Source organism: Schistocerca serialis, chromosome 12 (genome assembly GCF_023864345.2).
Source record: "Schistocerca serialis cubense isolate TAMUIC-IGC-003099 chromosome 12, iqSchSeri2.2, whole genome shotgun sequence".
NCBI lineage: Eukaryota > Metazoa > Arthropoda > Insecta > Orthoptera > Acrididae > Schistocerca > Schistocerca serialis.
Genome location: NC_064649.1, coordinates 163907176 through 163929514, shown reverse-complemented (window position 1 = coordinate 163929514; position 22339 = coordinate 163907176).

The window sequence follows — 22339 nt, the reverse complement described above, 5'->3', positions numbered from 1 at the left end:
TATTTATTTTATTCCTCAGTGACCTGTATTTCTGTATTCTTGATTTTCCCGGAACATGTTTGAACTTCCTCCTTTCATCAACCAACTGAAGTATTTTTTCTGTTACCCATGGTTTCTTCGCAGCTACCTTCTTTGTACCTATGTTTTCCTTCCCAACGTCTGTGATGGCCCTTTTTAGAGATGTCCATTCCTCTCCAACTGTACTGCCTACTGCGCTACTCCTTATTGCTGTATCTATAGCGTTAGAGAACTTCAAACGTATCTCGTCATTCCTTAGTACTTCCGTATCCCACTTCTTTGCGTATTGATTCTTTCTGACTAATGTCTTGAACTTCAGCCTACTCTTCATCACTACTATATTGTGATCTGAGTCTATATCTGCTCCTGGGTACGCCTTACAATCCAGTATCTGATTTCGGAATCTCTGTCTGACCATGACATAATCTAATTGAAATCTTCCCGTATCTCCCGGCCTTTTCCAAGTATACCTCCTCCTCTTGTGATTCTTGAACAGGGTATTCGCTATTACTAGCTGAAACTTGTTACAGATCTCAATTAGTCTTTCTCCTCTTTCATTCCTCGTCCCAAGCTCATATTCTCCTGTAACCTTTTCTTCTACTCCTTCCCCTACAACTGCATTTCAGTCGCCCATGACTATTAGATTTTCGTCCCCCTTTACATACTGCATTACCCTTTCAATATCCTCATACACTTTATCTGTTCATCTTCAGCTTGCGACGTCGGCATGTATACCTGAACTATCGTTGTCGGTGTTGGTCTGCTGTCGATTCTGATTAGAACAACCCGGTCGCTGAACTGTTGACAGTAACACACCCTCTGCCCTACCTTCCTATTCATAACGAATCCTACACCTGTTATACCATTTTCTGCTGCTGTTGACATTACCCGATACTCATCTGACCAGAAATCCTTGTCTTCCTTCCACTTCACTTCACTGACCCCTACTATATCTAGATTGAGCCTTTGCATTTCCCTTTTCAGATTTTCTAGTTTCCCTACCACGTTGAAGCTTCTGACATTCCACGCCCCGACTCGTAGAACGTTATCCTTTCGTTGATTATTCAATCTTTTTCTCCCGGAGATCCGAATGGGGGACTATTCCGGAATCTTTTGCCAATGGAGAGATCATCATGACAATTACAGGCCACATGTCCTGTGGATACACGTTACGTGTCTTTAATGCAGTGGTTTCCATTGCCTTCTGCATCCTCACGTCGTTGATCATTGCTGATTCTTCCGCCTTTAGGGGCAATTTCCCACCCCTAGGACAAGAGAGTGCCCTCTTTGACAAGGCCGTTGGCAGAATGAGGCTGACTTCTTACGCCGGAAGTCTTCGGCCGCCAATGCTGATCATTTATCAAAATTTAGGCAGTGGCGGGGTTCGAAGCTGGGACCGAAGACGTTTTGATTATGAATCAAAGACGCTACCCCTAGACCATGGGTCCCTATACAGTGGGCAAATCTTCAAGTATTTTGCTGCATTTTGCGTACATCTGTCGTAAATGAACTACGAAAAATGCTAGGGTCCGGTACATAATTTTTAGCTACGGCAGATTCCATGTAGTACGTAAGATAAATTCATAAACAGTGATTAGTTGCTGTTTGTTCATAAATTAAAAAGTGTATTGTAGTAACGTATTTAAATGAGGCATTATGTTTGTGACCTAACTCGAGGGAAGGCATTTTATAACCAAAAGCGACGTATAAACATTTGAACTCGGCGCGTCAGTCTACCACTCTAATGGCCGTCGGCCAGCTATTCAATTTGTCCGCTCTTCACAGTCGACCACTCGTCCGGTTTAGAGAGCCAGTATAGGGAGGGAGCGGCCAACCGGACGATACGGCGGACATTTTTCTGCCAAACTGCGGGCGGAACTTTTGAATGGCCAGTAGTGGAGTAGTGGAGTACACACTCACCGAATCAAAAGCACAAGACAATACGGCGAAATCATTCGTTAAATGCCTTTCTTTACAGCTATAATATACTCATAGTAGTTTACAGGAAAATTTGGTACAGTGGCTGTAAAAATTATTCGTTACTCGCATTTATCTCCTTTAAGTTCGTTTACTAGGCATATTGCAATGAAAGTAACGTAAATAAAAGAAATATAGTGTATAGCATTTGTTTTGTATCGGAAGTGCATAATGCTAAACATTTAACGTACCTGTATTACGTGGGATGAATGAAAGTCGTAAGCAGTTGTTTACTTGTGACATGCAAAAAGTGTGAGACGTATTAGTACTTCTTGCCACGTCTTCAAACTTTTTGCATGTCACAAGTAAACAACTGCTTACGACTTTCTTTCATATATATATATATATATGTATGTATATATATATATACCTCTCGTAGATAACAAACGAAAAGGATTACAAAAATCAGGTAATGTTAAATGTAGGCTACTGTAATAACGACGAAATATAACAAGGAAACTACCGTGTCCCTTCTACCTCACAGTAAGTAGGCCTATTAAAAACTGTCTTCAGGAGTACCTACAATTATTTACTACGAATAATGTTTCAGCAACCACGACAAAATGAAGACGGAAATCTGGGAAACTTCCTGCCTTAACAGCATTAATAAAATAGCTATAAAACTACAATCAGATTACCTGGAATTATTAACAGTGGCCTAGAAGTCAAATGACACTTGCGGAAATCTTCAATACAGTACTGTTAAAAACCATAAAGAAAATCACCATATGACAGTGAAGGACGTAATTATGATATCTGCAGCTTAGCAATATTCTTACACATTAGATACACAATCCCAATTTAAGCAATTTAATTGTATGTTTATAAGAATAATGTGCTATAATAATTTTCACATGGCCAATTTACAGGTCTGTTTTCAAATTTAACTATGTATATTGCAAGTTGTTTTATATGTAGTAAAAAGCAGAAACGACTTCCTTCGCATAGGTAAGAGTACTTGGTTGGTTTCCACGAGGCTCCTGTTTGATTTATATAAGGCCTGTTGACTGCGACTGCCCACTGCTTTCTTCTTTCTTCATTGCGTGGAAATGCTAACATGCGAAATACACCTTCGCCTCTATTGGAACAACCAAATGCAGCACAACCGGGCATCGTTTACGAACGTCTGCAGAAGGAATTACAGATGTCAAAAACAATACTGTACAACTGCTAACGTGTTTACTTCAAACATGTAGGCCTACCGACTTCATCACAAAACGCTTCATTATTTCAACTCGTATTTAAGATCGCAAACGCTAATTACATACTAAAAACGATATACAACTAAATCGAACATGCATGCACATCGCATAACAAGTCCCTCAATAATTCAAATACGTTTTAATCGTTTCCAAAAGTCCTCCGAACTTGAACTCAAAAGCACGGCGAACATAGGAAGCGCTAGAGACGTTTGGCGCCATTTTTCTGCCAAAGCTAATCAACCAATGACGGGCAACTTCCCCTATGGCCACTGTCTCTGTATACAGTCTCTCTAGTACGGTTGTGGGGGCCTGTTCCCTTGTGAGAAGCGGGCGGCGGCGGCGTGTGGCGGGTTGCCTATACAGAGCCGCGCCTGGCCGCCACCTGTTCCCGTTTACCGGAGTGGCTGCGGCAGCGGTATGCGGTCGCGACTTGCGGGCCCGGCTGTGGCGGTGTAAGGTTGCCGGCAGATCAAGTTATTAAGGCGGGCCGGGCAGAGCCGGCCAGAGGCAGCGGCGGCGGCGAGGGAGGGCCGCCAGCACGCGACACACGGCGCCTCTCCACACACTGCACTACACTACACTACACACGTACCGTGCTACTAGTACTACTACTTCTACCGCTACACTATACAGAAAACTGAGCTCGTGTGTCTGTGTTTATCTGTCCACACAGCACGTGGCCAAAAATTCTGAAGATGGCTTTGACTTAAGCCGAAACCGGCAAATAAACAAATACACTACTGGCCATTAAAACCGCTACAGCAAGAAGAAATACAGATGATAAACTCGCATTCGTTGGACAAATATACTAGAACTGACATGTGATTACATTTTCACGCAATTTGGGTGCATAGATCCTGAGAAATCAGTACCCAGAACAACCACCTCTGGCCGTAATAACGGCCTTGATACGCCTGGGCATCGAGTCAAACAGAGCTTGGATGGCGTGTACAGGTGTTTCAACACGATACCACAGTTCCTCAAGAGTAGTGACTGGCGTATTCTGACGAGCCAGTTGCTTAGCCACTATTGACCAGTCGTTTTCAATTGGTGAGAGATATGGAGAATGTGCTGGCCAGGGCAGCTGTAGAACATTTTCCGTATCCAGAACGGCCCGTACAAGACCTGCAACATGCGGTCGTGCATTATCCTGCTGAAATGTAAGGTTTCGCAGGGATCGAATGAAGGGTAGAGCCATCTCAAATGTAACGTCAAAGTGCCATCAATGCGAACAACAGGTGACCGAGACGTGTAACCAATGGCACCCCATACCATCACGCCGGGTGATACGCCAGTATGGCGATGATGACTACACGCTTCCTATGTGCGTTCACCGCGATGTCGCCAAACACGGATGCGACCATCATGATGCTGTAAACAGAACCTGGATTCATCCGAAAAAATGACGTTTTGCCATTCGTGCACCAGGTTCGTCGTTGAGTACACCATCGCAGGCGCTCCTGTCTGTGATGCAGCGTCGTCAAGGGTAACCGCAGCCACGGTCTCCGAGCTGATAGTCCGTGCTGCTGCAGACGTCGTCGAACTGTTCGTGCAGATGGTTGTTGTCTTGCAAACGTCCCCATCTGCTGACTCAGGGATCGAGACGTGGCTGCACGATCCGTTACAGCCGTGCGCATAAGATGCCTGTCATCTCGACTGCTAGTGATACGAGGCCGTTGGGATCCAGCACGGCGTTGCGTATTACCCTCCTGAAACCACCGATTCCATATTCTGCTAACAGTCATTGGATCTCGACCAACGCGAGCAGCAATGTCGCGATACGATAGACCGCAATCGCGATAGGCTGCAACCGACCTTTATCAAAGTCCGAAACGTGATGCTCCACATTTCTCCTCCTTACACAAGGCATCACAACAACGTTTCAGCAGGCAACGCCGGTCAACTGCTGTTTGTGTATGAGAACTCTGTTGGAAACTTTCCTCATGTCAGCACGTTGTAGGTGTCACCACCGGCACCAACCTTGTGTGAATGCTCTGAAAAGCTAATCATTTGCATATCACAGCATCTTCTTCCTGTGGGTTAAATTTCGCGTCTGTAGCACGTCATCTTCGTGTTGTAGCTATTTTAATGGCCAGTAGTGTATTATAGCGATCTCGACTGTTCATTTTAACCTATATTTAACCGGTATCGGTTTTTCCCATCCCTAGGTAACGGGCGGTGATGATTTTATCCTATGCATAGGATCACGTCGCTGCTCTCCATAGATAATATTGCTTAAATTTACGACCGATTGAAACTGACACCGGTATTTTGGTTCCGAGTAAGCAGTATTTTTCGGTATTTGTTTGGCGTCTGTTGAAAAAAAAAGACGTGTTTTTAAATTTTTTTACTAATAACCGCGTAAAAGAGACAGACATATCAATTTTTGGTTTTTAAGTGTGTGTGTGAATTCATGTGGGACCAAACTGCTGAGGTCATCGGTCCCTAGACTTACACACAACTTAAACTTAGACCCACACACCCATGCCCGAGGAAGGACTGCAATCTCTGGCGGGAGGGGCCGCGCAATCCGTGACATGGTGCCTCGAACCGCACGGCTGATTTTTAAATGAAGCTGTTTTTAAAAACGAGTAGAGTTTATTAGTAAAATTTCCATTGCATTGAGATATTGAAATTTACCATGCATGGCAAAATGGCGCTCTCTAAAACTGGTGCTGAGACGTGTTCAAATTACTAAACGATTATTTTTGATACTTTTTAAGATTTCTGGTGTAAATATAGGACAGAAAAGTGTAATAACTGATTTGTTTTAATGGCTTGATTGATGTCACGAAATTTCACTTCCAAGCAACTAAAAGAGCACTGAATTATTCACTAATAATTTGTCACTGAAACTAGAGGAAATCTGCTACCGTGACAATGATAATAAAATGTCGTGTGAACAGTTAATAAAAACTATGCCAAACAGGATAAACACGATGGTTAAGAATGTAGTGACTTGGCAAGACAGCCAAGCCACTCGGAGGTAGCCGAAAGGCACGCGTTTAAGCTCACGCAGACTGGCGTGAGGTCTGGAACAGGACAATGTCTTGAGAATTGCAAATAAAGTAAGAAGATCTTGGAATACTTAACTTTAATCCATAATTGGAGAACATCGCTCTTGTTGATACAATATTACAATCTCAATATAAACTGGTAATGGCGCCTTGCTAGGTCGTAGCAAATGACGTAGCTGAAGGCTATGCTAACTATCGTCTCGGCAAATGAGAGCGTAATTTGTCAGTGAACCTTTCCTAGCAAAGTCGGCTGTACAACTGGGGCGAGTGCTAGGACGTCTCTCTAGACTAGACCTGCCGTGTGGCGGCGCTCGGTCTGCTATCACTGACAGTGGCGACACGCGGGTCCGACGTATACTAGCGGACCGCGGCCGATTTAAAGGCTACCACCTAGCAAGTGTGCTGTCTGGCGGTGACACCACACAGAACAAATTCACGCATACAAAATGTTGAATGTACAAATATAATCTGTATGTGGACGTAAATGTGTAATAAATGTAAAGTTTTGGAAAAAAAAGTCTTAAGCCTGATAATTTGAACACGTCTATAAAATGCACTGCACGCCATAGGTGAGCGATTGGGATGGTTGTAGGGGCAAACAGTGTATCGTCCCCTTAGAAAAATGGCCCTGTTGCGCAACGGATAACGCTTCTGACTGCATATAAGAAGATTCCAGGTTTGTATCCTGGCAGGGTCGCCATGTGTAACGTCCCCTTAGAAAAATTAATGAATTACTGTGCTGATATACCTCTTACATTATTTGATTTTCAAACAGCTGAGCAGAACTGAACGTACTCCGACATTTCGCTCTTTACCTATTCTGATCAACACTAAACTGACACACAATATTTTTTAGCGCAACGCTATCTGACTTTCAATAATCCCTACAAAAGAACAGCCCTGGCTAACATTAACCTTTACCTTTCACAAATCATTTACCTCACAAAAATCTTCGTTACTCGAACTACTGCAAGACAGCGAGCGCCACTACTGTCAGCTAAATAAAAGCTTCTAACTACTGAAGTCACTAACTACTGAAGTCACTAACTACTGATAGGCATAGTTAGCATATGAAAGATTTTGATAAAGAACAAACAATGTATTTACCTTCATAGTTTTCAAAAGTCGTAATATATATAGTAGTTCATGTCATTCAGTATTACAAATTTACTGTCTCTGATGGACACACGTCCAGATCATCCGCTCTCAAAACTCTGCCATCTCTCTCCCAACCACCACTGCAGGCGGCTCACCTCCAACTGTGCAACGCTACGCGCTGTTAACAGCCAACTGCCCAACACGACAATAGCAAATTCCAACAATGCAAACCAGCCACAGACTGCACACAGCACCGTCAGTGATTTTCATATAGAGCGCTACATGGCATCACCAACATAAAAACCTAAACAGCCTACATACAACAGATGTGCTACGGGTGAGCACCTCTCCGCTCAGATGAACTGAGGGGCTGCCCGAAGCGTGAGTCGCCCTCCGCAGCCGGTACCTGGGTCGGCCACTCGTGCAACCTGCTGTTCGTCGGCAAAGAAGGCTGAAATGTGCACGCCAATACCGGAGCTGGACATCTACTGAATTGTGACAGGTGGCATTTCCAGATGAATCGCGTTTTATGCTTCATCAGATAGGTGGCACGAAACGTGTGAAAGCAACCTGCAACAGTCACCAGAAGGAGCCAAGGCATCCTCTAGGTGATCTCATCATTCTGGAAGGCACAATGCGTCAATAGAAGTACGCATCTGTCGTTGGGGGCCCACGCCCACACCTACATCCCGTTTGTTTTTCCTCGGCACAATGGCATCTTCCAGCAGGATAACGCGACGTGTCACACAGCTGGCAGTCTACGCGCGTGGTTCGAAGAGGAGCAGGGTCAGTCTACCGTACTCCGCTGACCACGAAAGGCCCTGGACTTAAACTCAGTCCAAAGACAATGAGGCCACGTCGATCGGGCCGTTCACGCCACGGACCCTGATAACGCAGCTGCCCCTGTCGGTATCTTCCACAACCTCTTCCTGCACCTTTTGGACCCATCCGCGCTGCCAGAGGCTTTTGACACGTTGTTTAATGTTATTGGACAGTGTACTTGGGAAAGGGGCTTGGGAGCGACATACTCAGTAATAAACTTGTCCCGTTGCCACAGAAACACGAACCCTCCCCAGTTCTGTCCCTGAGACGAAGCTAAAGAAGAAGAAGAGGAAGAAGGAAGAACAATTACACAGAGTGACTGGTGAAATGCAGTCTTCCCTTTTCCCATTTGTTGTTGCCTACGATTCTAGCATTTGTAGACTTAGAAAAAGCTTTTGACAATGTTGACTGGAATACCCTCTTTCAAATTCTGAAGGTGGCTGGGGTAAAATACAGGGAGCGGAAGGCTATTTACAATTTGTACAGAAACCAGATGGCAGTTATAAGAGTCGAGGGGCATGAAAGGGAAACAGTGGTTGGGAAGGGAGTGAGACAGGGTCGTAGCCTATCCCCGATGTTATTCAATCTGTATATTGAGCAAGCAGTAAAGGAAACAAGAGTAGGTATTACAATCCATGGAGAAGAAATAAAAACTTTGAGTTTCGACGATGACATTGTAATTCTATCAGAGATAGCAAAGGACTTGGAAGAGCAGTTGAACGAAATGGACAGTGTCTTGAAAGGAGGGTATAAAATGAACATCAACAAAAGCAAAACGAGGATAATGGAATGTATTCGAATTAAGTCGGGTGATGCTGACGGAATTAGATTAGGAAATGAGACACTTAAAGTAGTAAAGGAGTTTTGCTATTTGGGGAGCAAAATAACTGATGATGGTCGAAGTAGAGAGGATATAAAATGTAGACTGGCAATGGCAAGCAAAGCGTTTCTGGAGAAGAGAAATTTGTTAACATCGAGTATAGATTTAGCTGTGAGGAAGTCGTTTCTGAAAGTATTTGTATGGAGTGTAGCCATGTATGGAAGTGAAATATGGACGGTAGATAGTTTGGACAAGAAGAGAATAGAAGCTTTTGAGATGTGGTGCTACAAAAGAATGCTGAAGATTGGATGGCTAGATCACATAACTAATGAGGAGGTATTGAATAGAATTGGGGAGAAGAAGAGTTTGTGGCACAATATGACTAGAAGAAGGGATCGGTTGGTAGGACATGTTCTGAGGCATCGAGGGATCACCAATTTAATACTGAAGGGCAGTGTGGAGGGTAAAAATCGTAGAGGGAGACCAAGAGATGAACACACTAAGTAGATTCAGAAGGATGTGGGTTGCAGTTGTTTCTGGAAGGTGAAAAGCTTGCACTGGATAGAGTAGCATGGAGAGCTGCATCAAACCAGTCTCAGGACTGAAGACCACAACAACAACATCGCCAAACTGTTCCTCGGAGCTGCGTCTGATTTATTTTCAATCCCGGAACATGGGCCAGCGGACGCGCCGCCGACAGCCATGACGCTGCCTCGCCGCCCGCTCGGTAGTCGGACGACACCCTTGCGGAGTGGCAGGTGCCGAGCGGACTGCCGGCTTCCAGATTTTCGGCAGCAGAACAGGACGCGCAAAAAAGCGAGCCGGCTCGGCGTGGCGCCGCTAATGAAGAGACGAGTCTTCACGCGTCGCTGGCGCCGGCGCGGACGCGGCAGGAAACGAGAAAAAGCCGGCATTCGCCACGCATACCGCCGGCCGCGGCGCCACAGCTGCCTAATGAGCGCCGCACCGTGACGATGGCGCCGCGGGAAAACGCCGAAACGTCTACGACCGACGCTGCGTTTTGACGAGGCGATGACGAACCAGTATGTGGCGGTATACACTACTGGCCATTAAAATTGCTACACCACGAAGATGTGCTACAGACGCGAAATTTAACCGACAGGACGAAGATGCTTTCATATGCAAATGATTAGCTTTTCAGAGCATTCACACAAGGTTGGCGCCGTTGGCGACACCTACAACCTGCTGCCGTGAGGAAAGTTTCCAAACGATTTCTCATAAACAGTAGTTGACCGGCATTGCCTGGTGAAACGTCGGGTAAGGAGAAGAAATGCGTACCATCACGTTTCCGAATTTGATAAAAGTCGGATCGTAGCCTATCGCGATTGCGGTTTCTCGTATCGCGACATTGCTGCTCGCGTTGGTCGAGATCCAATGACTGTTAGCAGAATATGGAATCGGTGGTTCAGGAGGAACGCCATGCTGGATCCCAACGGCCTGATATCACTAGCAGTCGAGATGACAGGCATCTTATCCACTTGGCTGTAACGGATCGTGCAGCCACGTCTCGATCCCTGAGTCAACAGATGGGGACGTTTGCATGTCAACAACCATCTGCACCAACAGTTCGACGACGTTTGCAGCAGCACGGACTATCAGCTCGGAGACCGTGGCTGCGGTTACCCTTGACGCTGCATCACATACAGGAGCACCTGCAATACAATACTGCCAGCTAAATAAAAGATTCTAACTACTGAAGTCACTAACTATTGGTAGGCATAGTTAGCAAATGAAAGATTTTGATAAAGAGCAAACAATGTATTTACCTTAATATTGTTCAAAAGTCATAATATATATAGCAGTTCATGACATCCAGTCTTACAAATTTCAAAACTCCGCCATTTCTCTCCCCACATCCACCACTGCTGGCGGCTCACCTCCAACTGCGCAACGCTACACGCTGTTAACAGCCAACTGCCCAACACTACAATAGCGAATATGCCAACAATGCCAACCATCCACAGACTGCACACAGCACAGCCAGTGATTTTCATACAGAGCGCTACGTGGCGTTACCAATAAAAAAACCTAAACAGCCTACTTACATAGCCCCCATGCTCCGCACTAAAAATTTTACAAATTGATTTGGACAGTGGCCAATACAGATTTAAAAAAAAAATTTCATAGTTACAATAACAAAGATATCAAATGCACACACTTATTGATACACTGTTGGTCAAAAGCAAAAATTATTCTCATAACGACAGTCCTCATCATTTATCACTATAGTAATTAGAGTTTTTTTTTTTTTTACAAAGTCTCATTATTAAAAGAAATTGCTCACAGAAGTAGTGGATTTCCATGCAGTCTTGAAGAAGTAGTGTTGTCCTTCCAACGGAAAGACAGTGCTGACTCTTGACATGCAGACAGGTATTGGTCCACAACAGAGCAAACCCACAGCAGTGTCAGTCGAAGTTTTGAAGAATATTGGTAGGTAGGTCATCACAGAGCAGACCCACTGCAGTCCTTGTAAAAATAATGGTATTGGTGGGCCATCAAAGATGCAGACCCACTGTAGTCCTTGTAGAAATAATGGTATTGATGGATCATCAAAGATGTAGACCCACTGTAGTCCTTGTAGAGATGGCCAGCAGCCATCCGTTGCGACTGTGCAGGTGCACAATCACCGTCGAAGAGTCTTGTGGACAATATAGCAAGTCCATAAACCACCACTTGTGCACACACAAATTTTTTTTTAAATTGTCATTAGAACCAGCAATGCTGTTAACCAGTCCCTTGCTGAATTATTAACACACGTCCAAACACTGACAGTCCTCTTTTTTTCACATCTTGTGCATATAGTATGACCAACAGAAATATGTGCAGTGAAGTGAATGCTTACAAGTTACTTAATTTGATGAACTGGTGTCAATTACAATTTTGTAACATGAGAATACAATAACAAAGGTACAAAGTACATCATTAAAGAACATACCAATACAGATAACATTTGTAGTAATACAGGCTTTACAAAAGAATCGAACTAACATATACATCAGTGTTACAGGAATTATGACAAAGTAAATAAATAAAATAATGAGAATAGTTTTCGAAACATTAATTTCTCACATGAGCATTAAAACAAAACCGAATAAACAACGTCTAAACATCTTTACAAAGTAAATAACATAGTATTAGAAAAATTCTACAACATAACTCTCATCAGCTAAACACATAAAGACAGGAAAAACACAAATACACAAGGGTACACAAACACATAGCAGAATAACACAAGAGGAAAGGGCAGTGTTTGTTTTCAGTGTAACATTTGATACTGCAGTCCAACCCAAAACTTCATTCCATTGATCTTTCGTCTTACTTCAACATTTGTTTCCAGCAAAAAAATCCAATCCAAGCTTGCTTTCTGTATTTATATGTTCACATATTTCTTACCTCATTATTTGTTTTCCATTATCTTACCTCATCATTTATTTCCAAGAAAATCCTACCTAAACCTGTTGTCCCTAAACCCTACTTTTTTGTTCATATCCTCTTTCAAAATACATTTTTGGCCAAACCATTTTCTTCTAGCTTCTCAATGCATTTCTTCCAATTCATCACAACTCGTTCTCCTATATAGCCTACCCCATCTTAAGCTAACTTAAATATACTGAGCTCAGATGCTAAACTAAGGGACGAGGCAATGCAGCAGCACAAAACAGTTAACACAAACAGCAATGATAAACAAAAAAATTCAAATTGGCAAAGCAAACAGCAATATATATATATATATATATATATATATATATATATATATATATAAAGTTAGCAAAGGAAATGCAACATTATCACTAATATGAGCCAATCTGCAGCAACAAGAAAAATAAATCAGTAGTAAATCTGGCTTAACAGAGTAATACAAACTAAAATTTAGTAGCACTATGCCTAGCAAACAGCAGCAGAAAATGCACTAACTAATATCTAAATATGACAAAGCTCACAAGTAGAAAAAATATTACAGTAAAAATGGCCATGTTTAATACCTATGTCACATCTTAACACAAGGGTGATGCAACACAATTTATTCTACAAAAGAAATTACCAAGTACTTGAAAACAAAATTATGTATACAGCTACTGTTATTAGTCCCTTCTTATTGTTATTTCCAAGTGCTCCATTTTCGAAGAATCTGGATCATAAAATTATTATTTAATAGATCTGTTGACAGAAAGTGTTCACATCAGCAAATGCATTTAATTTTATTTTATAAAACCAATGATGCAACACACCTGGAAAACAGATATCAAATAAAACAAGCAACTATGTACAAAGTAAAGCATAAAAATATCATTCAGTACTCGTGAGGCATTTCATAAGTTAGTAGAAATTCTCTCAATTCTCGTAGAAAGACAGTTGTCATAATCAGGTGTGCAGATGTATGAATATTTCCCATCAATTCATAAGCATTTCAGTAAGTAGCACATAGTACAATATGTTTCCAAGTAATGAGCGTGTCGTATTTGCGATGCTTTCTACAAAGGAATGTCAATAGCGAGGATAATGGCCTCTTTTTTTTTTTCTCCACCTGATGGCTTCCTTTGGTCAGACGACTATCTCTCAGCTGGGCACGCCAAAACGCATTACCTCAAGGTGACCTACCTTCCTTACCGAAATATTTACGACATCTGTTTCCGCTACAGTGACAGTTTGATATAAAAATATTTCACAGGTCAAGAATTTGCGTTACTAATGTGTAGAAACAAAATCCTGTAAATATAACAGTGTCTAAAAAATTTTTGCCAGCATTGTGATAAATTCACACATTTACACACATTTCATAACTCTTAAAGTACAATTCATGGTTTCCAACATCCTTTTTCTCAAACTAGAGTCCCTAACTTCTAGTCATTATTCATATACATATAAACACGTAATCACATTCCTCATATATGGTAACATTATCTAATTAATCATAAACATACCTCAACAGCATAATACACATTGTCATGGTAATAATATCATGAAAACTCAGCCAAATCTCAAAATCGTGGAGCTTTCTCCAATAATTTCAAAACCTAAAAAAAATTCTCTGCTTATTTCAATAGTGTCACCTACCTCAAACATAATTTAAAAATCATGATCCCACACCAAATACATCATTCAAAGCTCTCATAGTATCACAATGGTTCCGAAAAATATATGAACAGTTCACAAAGTACATACAAAATACAATTTCATAAGTCTGAAGTTATCCAACTGTGTAATTGCGTAAACATGTGTCACTGATGTAGTAGAAAAAAATGTTTGTTTCTCTGTTAAATAATCAGATAGCTGTGTAATTTATGTGTTAGAGAAATATGGTACCGATGTGTAAAGTTGTATAAGCAAATACCATATTAGCTAGGGCTCCTTGTGCTTGCCAAACACATGGTACAGAATGTAGGCGTGTACCCCCCTGAGGATTAATGTAATTATACCCTCAGGTGTTACAGATTACAGCAATGGAATGAAATGTATCACGGAAAACTTTCTTTGTATCATTGTACTTCAAATATTTTTAAAAAATAAATGTTTTAAGTACAAAATTAATCACTCAAATACGTGTACTGTAGCGCTAAACTGTGCCTCCTGTTGTAAGACAATCTCTGTCATTACTTAAGCGTAAAAAATGTGCCAAGGGTCTTAATTATCGTCGTCCGTAAGCAAAGTTCTGTGGAAGTCAATATACTTACCTCGTAATAAACAAAAGTGAAATGCTATGCGTATGGATATCGTAGTTATTACGTACAGTACCGTGATCAAGAAAGTACTATACTGTAATGTATTGTTGCGCTACGAAAAAGGCTGTCTCATTGTAGCTATACCACAAAAGTTACTACTAAAACATGTTTTACTTTCCACAAGAATTCAGAAAAACTGTGCAGATATAAAACAGATACAATGCTAAGGCAACAATGTAAATTGTGTCACACATTAGTAGCGTCGTGATGTAATCGTGTAGCTGTCAAAGAAACCAAATGTTAAGTTATCTTTAATCTCACAGAAAGTACTTTAAATCCAGAATGTATTCTCGAGTAAACTAAAATGTTGCATTAAAATCTCGTCAGCAGTACTGGTATATGCTCTAAGTATGTGAGCCTTATAGTCGTTACGTAATCATACAACTAACAAGCAAGAATGTACATGCACAATAACACTGTGTCATCTGTTCACTATCACAATGCACTGGTAATTACTCTCTAAATATGTTCCCTAGGTTCTAGACTGGATAGTTAACTTCAAAACATTGTTGCATGTTAACAGTTTCTCAGTGTGACAAATTGTACTAGTAGCATGAAGTGAAAAATTTTATGGCAAAGACTAAGTTAAAAAGCAGATTATCTTTCAATAAACGGTTTTACATGTGAAATGTGGTGCAACCCTTTACTCTTCCTAGTATGCAGAGTTTCAACTTCAAAGCAACTATCATGATGTGTACGTCGGTAAGGAATGCTAAAATTTTTCTCAAGGTTAACATCTATGTTATTTTTCTCTGACCTAGCCGGCGCACCTGGCTACCTGCGGTGCGAGTCATTGTCTGTCTCTTTGTTGGCGCGCGTCCTTATTGAGATTAAGAGACCTAACTTCTACAAATTCACCTTGTCGAGAGGGCCCTGCCCTGTTTGAATCCCGCCAGTTCTGATGAAATTCGGGTCTGTCGTTATGATTATATCGTCTGTCGTCATGTCGGTATTTCTGTAATTTCTTTCTTGTCTGTTAAGTGGTGGAGAATTTCTCCCTGAATTATCACTGCACGGTGGACCGTTGCGTCTGAAGTTATTCTGTCTCCCTTGATAATAATTGTTTTGGTTTCCATATTGTCTGTTTCTATGGTTGTCTCTGCCACATTCATTACTATGGAAAAGTGATCTTTCTCTGTAATTATTACTACTTTTCCAACGGATGTGATACGGGTGGTGTCTGTTTTGGTCACGATTTAGCCTTGTTGCGTCCAGTTGTTATTTCTTTCATCGCGAAATTGTGACGGATGCGACCTGTAATTGTTGTGCTCCTGTTTTCGCTTTCCGCGATTGTCAGTGTCAATTTCCAGTTCTTGTAAGAGTCCCTGAAAAGCTTCAATGTCGTCTTTGCAACGCCCTGCCAAAATAATATTTCTTAAATGTTCAGGCAATTTAATTAAGCAAATGCGGATGAGTTCTGAAGGGCTGTATGGGTTTGAAAGATATTGATTCTTATGCAACATGTCTTCAAAATATTTGACAAGACTGGAAAATTCAGATTGTTCAAAGTGTTTCATCATCATGATGCTATGTTCTATTCGGTCTTATGTAGCTTGAGACCAATATGCTGAGAGGAAGGCATGATAAAATTCTCCTTCACTGTGGCAATCGTGAATGACCGATCGCATTCTTACGGCTGGTTCATTGTTTAAGTAGCCACACATAAATTATAATCTATGCTCTAATGACCAGTTGGGAGGAAAACAATGAGAGAATTGATGAAGCCACGCTTGTGGATGAATGTTGTTGCCAGAATTCTTAAACGTTTTGAATTTACGTGTAGTAATGAACAGGTTATAGTCAAAATCATCGTGTCGGCGAGTCACATATCGGCCATTGTTACTTCGTTTCGGCGGTTCCATCTCAAAATTCTATGCGCCTTGCCAATTTCTTTCATAATTTCCGAAGTGCCCTGTGTTATTATTTTGTGGCTGTTTCGTATTTCTATGTCCCTCTTCCCCTATTGGAGCGCGAGTGTCCTCTGAAATATGTAATTCTTGTATTACTTGTGCCAACTGATCTTGTACAGGGCTATTACAAATGATTGAAGCGATTTCATAAATTCACTGTAGCTCCATTCATTGACATATGGTCACGACACACTACAGATACGTAGAAAAACTCATAAAGTTTTGTTCGGCTGAAGCCGCACTTCAGGTTTCTGCCGCCAGAGCGCTCGAGAGCGCAGTGAGACAAAATGACAACAGGAGCCGAGAAAGCGCATGTCGTGCTTGAAATGCACTCACATCAGTCAGTCATAACAGTGCAACGACACTTCAGGACGAAGTTCAACAAAGATCCACCAACTGCTAACTCCATTCGGCGATGGTATGCGCAGTTTTAAGCTTCTGGATGCCTCTGTAAGGGGAAATCAACAGGTCGGCCTGCAGTGAGCGAAGGAACAGTTGAACGCGTGCGGGCAAGTTTCATGCGTAGCCCGCGGAAGTCGACGAATAAAGCAAGCAGGGACCTAAACGTACCACAGCCGACGGTTTGGAAAATCTTACGGAAAAGGCTAAAGCAGAAGCATTTCTTAAACAGGAGATTGGAAAACCGATGGATCGGTCGTGGTGGAGATCATGATCAACAATTCATGTCATGGCCTCCACGCTCTCCCGACTTAACCCCATGCGATTTCTTTCTGTGGGGTTATGTGAAAGATTCAGTGTTTACACCTCCTCTACCAAGAAACGTGCCAGAACTGCGAGCTCGCATCAACGATGCTTTCGAACTCATTGATGGGGACATGCTGCGCCGAGTGGCTTGATGTCTGCCAAATCACTAAAGGGGCACATATCGAACATTTGTGAATGCCTAAAAAACCTTTTTTAGTTTTTGTATGTGTGTGCAAAGCATTGTGAAAATATCTCAAATAAAAAAGTTATTGTAGAGCTGTGAAATCGCTTCAATCATTTGTAATAACCCTGTACTTCCCGGATTTCTCTTTTGTACTGTGCATTGATGTAATTTTGATTTTGTTTGAATTTTCTAATTTGTTCATACTCTTCTGTGTCAGTGATGGCTACAGGTCTTGTGTCATTCAGATCATCATCTACCTTTGTGGATAAGTTAGTGAACTGATCCGAAAGATCGCCTACTTTATCTGATAGTGAACTTATTTCCTCAGTGTGTTTTTCTGAACCAAGTTTCAGAGTCTCCATTTGTGTTGAAATCGTACCTACTGTGTCCTTTAAGTTTTCTTGAGTTTTTGCAAGTTGCGTAAGCGAATCGGTAGTTGCAACTGAGTCAGTTTTAGCTTGCAAGGTGTCGTGATTTTCATGAACAATAGTTCGCAGTTCTTTTATGGCTGCTTCGTGATTCTGTAATGTATTTTCATGACGCGAAAAAATAGGTTGGAAATGCTCACAAATTTGTGTTTTTACGTCATTACAGACTTTTTGACATTTCGATTCGATTTTAAGTAACTCAGCAGTTAAACCTTCACGTGTTTGTTCAAGCGTGGTGTCTAACTTTCGAAGATTTTGTTCCATCGTGTCTAACTTTTGAAGATTTTGTTCCATTGTGTCTAACTTTTGAAGATTTTGTCCCATTTGTTTCTGATTTTGTTCAAGCGTTGTGTCTAACTTTTGTAGCCTTTGTCCCATTTGTTGCATTAACTGTAATACAATGCACTGGTGTATGAAACATGTTCCTCAGTGCTATTCGGCAGCGCATTTAAACCGGCAATATTCCCATTTTGAAAGCAGAAAATGTGTCTTGATTTATTTGAGAAAACGGTGAGGACGCAAAACCTGAATCTACGGTCTTTGCAAGATTGTGTCCTGTCAATTCGGAATCCTGAGGCGAACTGTTGCCGACCGATCGATCGATAATGCTTCCCTGTTCACTATTTGTTTCACTGTCTACACCATTATTTGCCGCCCGCTCCATTTCCCTATGCACGATTACCAAATTACTACTTTGAATGTCTGTTAATTCATTACACAGCGGTGCTGGTAAGCTACGCTCGTCGTCACTATTATTTCTCAGTTTACTTTGGAGCCTAGTGTTACGTCGCAATATTTCACACGACAACACAGAAAAGCACAATTTGAAGAGCAAAATAAGAGAACACACTAACATAGCACTGAAAATAATATCCCGTTAATTGCAAGCGCAGCTGCGAAATACTCGGTACAAATCTACATGCATGCCACAACTGATTTACTGTACAACAATGAAAAACTACAACTACAAAGGAAATTCTCTCTGTAATTACGCGCTAGCAATAAACAATATCTACACTAATTACAGAAACTACAAGAAAAAATCAGAAGATTCCAGTGAGGTATCCTTGGCTAAGGGTCGACATATGAAACGTCCCCTTTGAACAATTATACATGACTGTGCTTAAACTGACACACAATATTTTTAGCGCAACGCAATTTGACTTTTAATAATCCCTACAAAAGAATGGCCCTGACTAACATTAACCTATGCGTTTCACAAATCACTTACCTCACAAAAATCTTCGTTACTCGAACTACTGCAATGCAGCGAGCGCCACTACTGCCAGCTAAATAAAAGATTCAAACAACTGAAGGCACTAACTACTGATAGGCATAGTTAGCAAATGAAAGATTTTGATAGAGAACAGACAATGTATTTACCTTAATAGTGTTCAAAAGTCACAACATATGTAGCAGTTGCCGGCCGCGGTGGCCGTGCGGTTCTGGCGCTGCAGTCCGGAACCGCGCGACTGCTACGGTAGCAGGTTCGAATCCTGCCTCGGGCATGGGTGTGTGTGATGTCCTTAGGTTAGTTAGGTTTAAGTAGTTCTAAGTTCTAGGGGACTTATGACCTAAGATGTTGAGTCCCATAGTACTCAGAGCCATTTGAACCATTTGTAGCAGTTCATGACATCCAGTCTTACAAATTTCAAAACTCCGCCATCTCACTTCCCCACATCCACCACTGCTGGCGGCTCACCTCCAACTGCGCAACGCTACGCGCTGTTAACAACCAACAGCCCAACACTACAGTAGCGAATATTACAACAATGCCACCCAGCCACAGACTGCACACAGCACAGCCAGTGATTTTCATACAGAGCGCTACGTGGCGTTACCAATATAAAAACCTAAACAACCTACTTACAGTATGAATGTGTCTTGATTATTCTTTAGTCTTACTTCCATTATCATCCGCAACTTCAGAACTGCCTCTCTCCTGCCTTTACCTTTCCTAAAGCCAAACTTTTCGTTATCTAGCGCATTCTCAATTTTCTTTTCCATTCTTCTGTATATTATTCTTTTAAGCAACTTGGATGCATGAGCTGTTAAGCAGATTGTTCGGTAATCCTCGCACTTATCAACTCTTGCCGCCTTCGGAATTGCGTGGATGATGCTTTTCCGGAAGTCAGATGGTATGTCGCCAGACGCATACATTCTACAGACCAACGTGAATAGTCGTTTTGTTGCCACTTCCCCCAATGATTTTTGAAATTCTGATGGAATGTTATCTATCCCTTCTGCCTTATTTGATCTTAAGTCCTCCATAGCTCTTTTAAAATCTAATATTTGATGCCTTATCTCTTCTAAATCGACTCCTGTTACTTCTTCTATCACATCAGACAAATCTTCACCCTCATAGAGGCTTTCAATGTATTCTTTCCACCTATCCGCTCTCTCCTCTGTATTTAACAGTGGAATTCCCGTTGCACTCTTAATGTTATCACCCTTACTTTTAATGTCACCGAAGGTTGTTTTGACTTTCCTTATGCTGAGACTGTCCTTAAGACAATCATTCCTTTTCCTCCAACCATTTCGTTTTAGCCTCCCTGCATTCCTATTTAATTCATTCCTCGGCGATTTGTATTTCTCTATTCCTGAGTTTCCCGGAACATTTTTGTGCTTCCTCCTTTCATCGATCAATTGAAGTAATTCTTCTGTTACCCATGGTTTCTTCACAGTTACCTTCTTAGTACCTATGCTGATGGCCCTTTTTAGAAATGTCCATTCCTCTTCAACTGTACTGCCTACTGCGATATTCCTTATTGCTGTACCTATACCTTAGAGAACTTCAACCGTATCTCGTCATTCCTTAGTACTTCCGTATTCCACTTCTTTGCGTATTGATTCTTCCTGACTAATGTCTTGAACTTCAGCCTACTCTTCATCACTACTATATTGTGATCTGAGTCTATATCTGCTCATGGGTACGCCTTAAAATCTAGTATCCGATTTCGGAATATCTGTCTGACCATGATGTAATCTTATTGAAATCTTCCCGTATCTCCTGGCCTTTTCCAAGTATACCTCCTCCTCTTGTGATTCTTGAACAGGGCATTCGCTATTACTAGCTGAAACTTGTTACAGAACTCAATTAGTCTTTCTCCTCTTTCACTCCTTGTCCCAAGCCCATATTCTCCTGTAACCTTTTCTTCTACTCCTTCCCCTACAACTGCATTTCAGTCGCCCATGACTATTAGATTTTCGTCCCCCTGTACATACTGCATTTCCCTTTCAATATCCTCATACACTTTCTCTATCTGTTCATCTTCAGCTTGCGACGTCGGCATGTATACCTGAACTATCGTTGTCGGTGTTGGTCTGCTGTCGATTCTGATTAGAATATCCCGGTCACTGAACTGTTCACAGTAACACACCCTCTGCCCTACTTCCTATTCATAACGAATCCTACACCTGTTATACCATTTTCTGCTGCTGTTGATATTACCCGATACTCATCTGACAAGAAATCCTTGTCTTCCTTCCACTTCACTTCACTGACCCCTACTATATCTATATGAGCCTTTGCATTTCACTTTTCAGATATTCTAGTTTCCCTACCACGTTCAAGCTTCTGATATTCCACGGCCTGACTCGTAGAACGTTATCCTTCCGTTGATTATTTAATATTTTTCTGATGGTAATGTCCTCTCGGAGATCGGAAAGGGGGACTATTCCGTAATCTTTGGTTCAAATGGTTCAAATGGCTCTGAGCACTATGCGACAACTTCTGAGGTCATTAGTCGCCTAAAACTTAGAACTAATTAAACCTAACTAACCTAAGGACATCACACACATCCATGCCCGAGGCAGGATTCGACCCTGCGAGCGTAGCGATCGCTCAGCTCCAGACTGTAGCGCCTACAACCGCACGACCACTTCGACCGGCCGTAATCTTTGGCCAAAGGAGAGATCATCATGACAGTTCTTCAATTACGGGCCCCATGTCCTGTGGATATACGTTAAGTGTCTTTAATGCAGTGGTTTCCATTGAGTTCTGCCTCCTTCGCCCTCTTTGACCACACCGTCGGCAGAGTGAGGTCGACTTCTTATGTCGAAAGTCTTCGGCCCTAATGCTGATTATTAATCAAAATTTAAGCAGCGGCGTGATTCTAACCCAGGACCGAAGACGTTTTGATTATCAATCAAAGACGCCACCCTAGACCACGGGCGCAAAAAGCAAAGGGGATATTCCAGACAATGTTGCCAAATGAAACTTCCTGGCAGATTAAAACTGTGTGCCGGACCGAGATTCGAACTGGGGACCTTTGCCTTTCGCGGGCAAGTGCTCTACCAACTGAGCTACCCAAGCACGACTCACGCCCCGTCCTCACAGCTCTAATACCGCCAGTACCTCGCCTCCTACCTTCCAAACTTCACAGAAGCTCTCCTGCGAACCTTGCAGAACTAGCAC